Raw genomic sequence first — 8,109 nt, 5'->3', positions numbered from 1 at the left:
CCAGTAACATTCCCTTGACATCCGAGGAAGGCAGAGGGGCTGGAGGTTGAATCAATTGACAATGACCAATGATTTAATCAATTGTGTCTATATATGAAGCCTCCATTAGACCCAAAGGACAGAGATTGGAGGGCTTCTGGTTGGTGAAGACATGGAGATCTGGGGAGAGTGGCATGCCTGAAGAGGGCATGGAAGCCCTATGCCTCCTCCTACACATCTTGCCCTATGCATCTCTTCAATCAGGCTATCCTTGAGTTATATTCTCTTATAATAAACTGGTAAAATAGTAAGTAAAATGTTTCTCTAAGTTCTGTGAGCCACTCTAGCATATTGATCAAGCCCAAAAAGGGGATCATGGGAACATCTAATCTAAAGCCAGTAGGTTAGAAGCACAGGTGACAATCTGGACTTGCAATTGGCATCTCTGCAGGAGCAGGGGCTGTCTTATAGGATTCACCTCTTAACTGTGCGATCTGATGCTATCTCTAGGAAGACAATTTCCGAATTGAGTTAAATTGCCAGATAGCCTATCAGTGTCCCCTGAGAATTGGAGAATTGCTTGGTGTTGAATAAAACACACACAAGAATTGTATCGTAGATTTCCTTATAGTGATATATCCTCGCATTCCTGGGTTCATTTTCTCTTGTTTGTAGTGTTTTTATGTTAAACAGTCTATTGAAAGCACTTGACATTTTAGGCTACCCTCTTCTGAGAGGCCTCAGAGTGCATGGAATACTAATAGCCTCAACAGAGGGATTCATTTTTGCCCAATAACACCAACCCTTAACAATAGCTGAGCAGAACAATGATAGGTTCTGGAGCCAAAGATGTTCATTTAAAAATCAGCCTGTAGCTTCAGACATGACCTGGAGTAAAGGCTTTGCCAACAGTCTCCTGAAAGGTGATGGCGGTATTAGACACTCCAAGAGAGATACAGGTAACGGAATGACATGGAAGCAAAGAGGCTTTATAGAAAAAAGCAGTAATCAGAAGTAATGTGGTAAAAGTAAAAACAGATAGATAGAGGTAGCAGTGAGATAAAGACAGTCATTACAGAAGCAGAGATAAGTTTAGCCATATGGGAGAGAACCTAGAGTAAAAAGCAGCAGGTACTTGCTGCTGAGGGACAACAGGGTGAACGAGACCCCCACTGAATCACTGTAGTTGCAGAGATATTGAGCACCTATGCATCTTGAATGACATTCCAGCTTTTCCAGAAGCCTGACCATATGACTGTTAAGAGATCATTTTTGCATATGTCTCCATATATCAACTGAAGCTAACCTACATATGGCTTTTTTGCGCCAGAAAAAACTGACTAATGCTATTATTTTCTTAAAATATTGCTAGATCAAATTTTCTAGTTTCAACAAATTTTTTTCAGTATTCATTTGAAAGATTTGGCTATACTATTGCATGTGTGTGTGTGTGCGCGCGCGCATGGATCTTTGTAGGTTACATTTTCTTTTTTGTTACATCCTATTTCCTTCTTTTTTTGAAAAAATGTTTATTCATTTGGGAGGGAGGGGCAGAGAAAGGGGGATAGAGGATTTGGAGTGGGCTCTACTGACAGCAGAGAGCCTGATGCGAGGCTCAAACTCACGAACAAGCCACAAGATCGTTACCTGAACTGAAGTCAGTGCTTAACCAACTGAAACCAGATGCCCCCATCCTACTTCCTTCTTTAGTGGACCCTCTATATTATCTATCCTAACAGTTGTACTTTGCCAGCTTTACAAAATTACTTGAAGTTTATAATTACTATTATTGCATAGTATTCCTTTACCTTATATTTGATGGAACTATGTCAGATGGAGAATATATTTTTAAAAATCTATACCTTTGTGAAACTGTCAAATTACAAATAAAATTCAAAACTTTAAAATCTTGTAGTATATTTCTTAGAGAACTGTACTTTCTGAAGGATCCTGAATTCATTATATGGAAATGGTATGCAATTTCTCTTATGTAGGTTTTTAAAATTTTGTGTCCTGGTAAGTTCAGGAATCCAGGTGTGCATAGATTGGTTGTATTAATTACCCCACTTAATGACTTCTTTGAATCCACAATGTTTGTCTCATAACTTTTTTTAAGTTTGTTTATTTTGAGAGAGAGAGAGAACAAGTGGGGGAGGAGGGGCAGAGAGAGAAGGAGAGAATCTCAAGCAGGTTCCATGCCATCAGTGCAAAACCCAATGCAGGGCTCGAACTCACAAACTGTGAGATCATGACCTGAACCAAAACCAAGAGTCAGATGCTTAACCAACTGAGCCACCCAAGCACCTCTGTTCTATAACTTTAAAGTTCCTCTTATTCTGACTGTGCTTGGGCATGTGACTTGCTTTGGTCAATAGGTTGTTAGCCAACATGACACAAGCAGAATCTTGAATGGTACACGTACTTTTTTGTTGCCTTCTTGCATGACTGGGCCTGCTCACTGTTCCCCTCTGCATTGCTATGAGAACATGTCTGGCTGGTCTACAGGGAGGATGTGACAGGCATGTAAAACAAAGCTAAGTTGTTCCAGACATCTGAGCTAGGGCCATCCTCGTTCAGCCAATTGTCACCCAGCCCTCAGGCATGTGAGGAAATCTAGGTGAGATCAGAAGATGTTTCCAGCTAAACCTAATCAATAACAACAACATGCAGTGTACTAAATAAATGTTTATAATTTTAAAACACTATGTTTCAGTGGTTTGTTATGAAACATTATGGTGGCAACAGATAATACAGAGATACCAACAAAATAAGTAATCGAAGAGAAAACTTCACTATGTATCTGAAGTACCAAGTCAGAGATAATATTCACAGATGGTAGATATTTTCATATATTCACAGCTCTTTTTGTATTCTTCTGTCTCTGGAAAAACTAATTTCTTACCCTAGGAGTGATAATGGTACAGAAAATATTCCCATGTAGCATTTTAGCAGCATTTTAGACACTAGACTTACCAAAGAAGAAATGTGACTTTGCTTATCATGTCGTCTTTTGGTACTTTAAGTGTTAAGAAGATAAATGGATTTTATGTGATCAGGCTGGTAAAGATCCATTATATTCTCTGCCTCAAATTCTCAACTGGATTTAAGTTGTTGGTGAGAAGAAATGAGAATGTAATCAGGTTTGTGAATGGTTGTAGCTATGATTTTTCCTGATGACTAGTAGATTGTAGAATGCCTTTGAAAGAAATCTTGGAAAGATAGGCTGTCAGGTGAAATTCTTACTCTTATATTAAGGTAGATACAGATTTCTATATAGAAAATGGGAGCTGCAGCTCCAGTTAACAAACATTTATTGATCATCTGTTATGTATTAGGCATTGTAAATACAAAATCAGTGAAAATTAGCCTCTGTCCTAGAGGCATTTAGAGTTCAGAAAAGAGACAGAGAAGTCATGACAGAGAAATAAGAACTATGGTAAGTACAATGATAGGCCATACATACAAAGGTGGTTGAGAGGTGTCAGATGGTGGGTAGGGGCTGTATTTGTCCAAGAAATTTAAAGGATAAGTAGATTTAGAGAAGCAAAAGAAGGCCTTAAGTGGGAAAGAATTCCAGCAAGGAGCAAAGCATGGACAATGATCTAGAGTATGGAATAGCATCAATTATACAGGAAACCAAAGGATATAATGTGGGACCAGAAGTTACATATATAACTAAAATATATATGTATGCCAAAATATAATCAAAGACTTGTTGTGTATTTGCTTATGTTATCAAATATGCAATTCTTTTTGGTATTAGAGATTTTTGTTTTATTTTACATATTGGAAATATTGTCTTTGTGCTTTTTAGTACCTTTTGCATATCTGTAAACTCCACGTGTACAGAGACCAAGTTTATTTTACTTTTCTGCATCTCAGCACCCAGTATAGTGCCCAGCATTCATGTGAATTCAATACATATTTGTTGATTAAATTATTGAATTCTTGAACCCGTCAGCCTCTGCCAAAATCCAATAGAAACTTACTTTTAAATTAGTCTTTTAAGTTTACTCATAGACCAATTTACTTGAATAATTTGTCTTTCTCAAACTGTCTTCAATCAAAGTTTAATCTTCTGTCTTATAATTCTCCTTATTTTTGGATTTTAAAATATATGCAATTTCAGTGTTGTTTTTCTCCCTATGCATTCATCTATGTATTTGTCCAACATATGATTATTGAATACTTGATTATGTGCCAGCATTGTGCTACAGCCCAGGGGTAGAGTAGTAACAAGTCAGACCTGGTCTGGGCCTCAGTGGAACTTATTTTCCAGTGAGGGAAACAGACCAATATTGGATAAATAATTTACAAGTACATTGGGTGTTACATATAGAATTGAATAGTTTTGTGAGAGCGTGTAACAGCTTCTTTTATCCTCTACTCAATATGGATTATTATATGATCATTATATATAACATGTTTACTTTATCATGCTTTCAGTTTGTGTTCTCTACTTTCTGTTTTACTATACCACAGTTATAATTAATGTGTGGCACATAGAAAATGCACTATAAATATTACTTAATTGAATAAATGAAAGAATAAATTCATTTTATTAGAGCCCTGATCCATAGTTTACTGGCATAGTTTCTGGGTAAAGTGGGGTCATTAGCCAAATCTATTTGGTTATCTGGTTTTAGTCAACAAATATTCATTAAAAGTTTATGTAAGTTATATGGTAGATGTGGGGAATCCAAAGAAGAATACAAAGTTTCCTGTCCTTATGGAAACTGCAATTCAGATGTACAATGCAGCAGCTAAAACTTCGCACAAGAAATCATATGAATCATATATCTTCTGGACGAAGTACTATGTTAAGTAACATGAAGAATGAAAGAAGAGTATAGCCATGACTTCCTGTTCCTTATAATTTAGCTGAGGAGACAAGACAAATATATTTAAAATGAAAATAACACCAAACGATAAATGATTCGTTCTGTTGCTCAAGAGAGTAAGAGTCTCAGGACTTCAGTGCATGGAAATCTTTCAAAGGGTTGACATCTTTTCTCATTCGAGCAAATATTAGAACAGTTACTCCAAAGTGAGGTATGTATACTTCAGGGGAGCACCAGGAAATCCACTGTAGTTTGGGAAGAAAATATTAAAACGTTTACTTATTTAAAAATAATTTAGGGGCACCTGGGTGGTTTAGTTGGTTAAGCTGAGACTTCACCTCAGGTCATGATCTCACGGTTCGTGGGTTCGAGCCCCGCGTCAGGCTCTGTGCTGACAGCTAGCTCAGAGCCTGGAGCCTGCTTCGGATTCTGTGTCTCCCTCTCTCTCTGACCCTCCCCTGCTCATGCTGTCTCTCTCTCTCTCAGAAATGAATAAAAAAACATTAAAAAAAATTTTTTAGAATAATTTAAAAAGAAACCAGTCCTTATTAACATTTAATGAAAAAGATTGACAATAGGCCATCACAGTCAGTAGCCTGTGGGTGTCTGGTGTTAGGATTTAACATGGTATCACATGGAAGCAAAGGAGTAGGAATTGGATTCCCCACAACAAAGGGGTACCTCTTCCCATTTCTTTATCATGAGGCATTGAGGGTTATCTGGGCTGCTTTAAGTTTTTACTAAACGAACCTTTAGGAAATGGACAAGTGACTTAAAAAATCCTCCAAAGAAATAGCAGATAAAATTAATAATACAAGCACAATTGAACTAAAAGGAAAATCTTAGCTGTGACACTTCTTTTTGTTAACCTGCTTTTTGGTAACTACATTATTAAACAAGACCTAATCAGATATAACAAAAAGTCACCTGTCCTCAGATTCAAATTTATGATGAAGCTATTTGAAGTGTGGGTTTTTGTGTGTGTTATTATTGTTAATGAATAACCTCATCTGCATATATTATGCCTTGAGAGATGCTCACGATTAACAAGACTTTAAAAAATTACGCATCCTGGGGCATCTGGATGGCTCAGTCAGCTGGACTCTTGATTTCAGCTCAAGTTATGATACTGCAGTTCCTGAGATTGAGCCCTGTGTCTGGGTCTGAGCTGACAGTGTGGAGGCCTACTTGAGATTCTCTCTGCCTTTCCCCTGCTCCTGAACACTCTCTCTGTCTTTCAAGATAAATAAATGAAAACATTACCAAAAAACAAAAACAAAAACAAAAACAATTAAGGATCCAAAACATAAGGACAGCCTTTTGCAATTTCTTCAGAAGTTTTCAGTCAAGAGTTACTCAATCTGGCATTAACTGAAATTTCACTAGCTTAATAACAAATATTTAGAAGTTTACTTATAAAAAAAGACAACTTGGGCTTTCCAGGGAGGCGTCCATTCAGTGTTGTTCTGTGTTACCATTGTAACTTAAAGGGAAATTTCCCAATATTTAGAGACCTTGATGTCCTGCAAATGAAGGAGGAGGATATCCTCAAATTCCTTGTAGCAGGAAGCTACTTAGCTGGCACCAACCTTGACTTCCAAATGGAACAATACATCTACAAAAGGAAAAGTGATGGTTTCTGTATCAGAAATCTGAAGAGAACCTGGGAGAAACTTCTGCTGGCAGCTCATGCCATTGTTGCCATGGAAAACCTGGCTCATGTCAGCATCATATCACCCAGGGATACTGGCCAGCAAGCTGTGCTGAAGTTTGCTACTGCTACCAGAGCCACTTGGACTGCTGGCAATTTCACCCCTGGAAACTTCACTAACCAAATCCAGGCAGCCTTCCGGGAGCTGAGACTTCTGGTGGTTACTAATCCCAGGGCTGACCACCAGCCTCTTATGGAGGCATCTTATGTTAACCTGCCTACCATTGTTCTGTGTAACACAGACTGTCCTCTGCATTATGTGGACATCGCCATCCCTTGCAACAACAAAGGACCTCACTCAGTAGGTCTGATGTGGTGGATGCAGGTCCAGGAAGTTCTGCGCAAGTATGGCACCATTTCCTGTGAACACTCATGAGAGGTCATGCCTGATCTCTACTTCTTTTTTTTGTGTGTGTCTTTGTAATGTTTTAATTACCCAAGTAACACATACTCATCCTAGAAATATGGAAAATGAAGGTTTTATAATAATTATAAATTACACACCCTCCCGCTACCCAGATACATTTATTATTGGCGCATATATATATATATGTATGTATGTATATATATATATACACACACACACATATCCACAATGTTTAATAAATGTTGTGCATTTCCCTTATTATTTGCAAGTATTTGTATATGAAAATAACCTAGACTTCAATACTTGGTTAATTCTAATTTTTTAAAATACAATTTATTCTCAGGGGAGCCTGGGTGGCTCAGTGAGTTAAATGTCTGTCTTCAGCTCAGGTCATGATCTCGCGGTTCATGAGTTCGAGCCCCACATCAGGTTCTGTGTGACAGCTCAGAGCCTGGAGTGTGCTTTGGATTCTGTTTCTCCCTCTCTTTCTGCCCCTGCCCCACTCATGCTCTGCCTCTCTCAAAGATAAATAACCATTAAAAAAATTTAATATAATTTATTGTCAAATTGGCTAACATACAGCATGTAAAGTTTGTTCTTGGTTTTTGGGGTAGATTCCCATGGTTCACTGCTTACATACAACACTCAGTAACTGATCTCTACTTCTATAGAGATTCTGAAGATATTGAAAGGAAAGAGCAGGCGGCATTTGAGAAGACTGGGACCAAGGAAGAATTTCAGGGTGAATGGATTATTCCAGCTCCTGAGTTCATCGCTACTCAACCTGAAGTCACAGACCGGTCTGAAGGTTTGCAAGTGCCTTCTGTGCCTATTAGCAGTTCCCTGCTGAAGACTAGAGCAACCACTGACTGGTCTTACACTTCTCTTCCATGAAGGCAAACAAAATGGAAATAAGGTTGACAAAAAAATAAACCATTTCTAAAGAGACAAAGAGAGAGAAAGAGAGAAAGACCAATTGGAAAACTGTTTTTCCTTCCAGAGTGAATAATACTGAAATAATTCATGAAGTAATAAGCCACAAACAAATATTCATTCCTTTATCACTAGTGTTGGAAGATACGTAGAAAACTTTGCGAAAGGCTTTGAGAAACAGGTAAAACAAATTAATGTAGCATTAGAATTTATATAGTGATAGAATTGGGTGGATAGATCAGCATTTCTGTTGTGTCTCAATCTACTTGTTAGGCTGT

General features: G+C 37.8%; 1 pseudogene; it reads left to right on the top strand.

Moving 5' to 3' along the window:
* Positions 1 to 905: 905 nt before the first annotated feature.
* On the top strand, positions 906 to 7,792 carry LOC144237633 (small ribosomal subunit protein uS2 pseudogene; annotated as a pseudogene).
* Positions 7,793 to 8,109: the final 317 nt, after the last annotated feature.

This window comes from Crocuta crocuta, unplaced genomic scaffold, assembly GCF_008692635.1.
Source record: "Crocuta crocuta isolate KB4526 unplaced genomic scaffold, BGI_CrCroc_1.0 scaffold235, whole genome shotgun sequence".
NCBI classification, from domain to species: Eukaryota; Metazoa; Chordata; class Mammalia; order Carnivora; family Hyaenidae; genus Crocuta; species Crocuta crocuta.
Note: the sequence above shows the minus strand (reverse complement) of the source record. Positions and strands in the feature narration are given on the sequence as shown.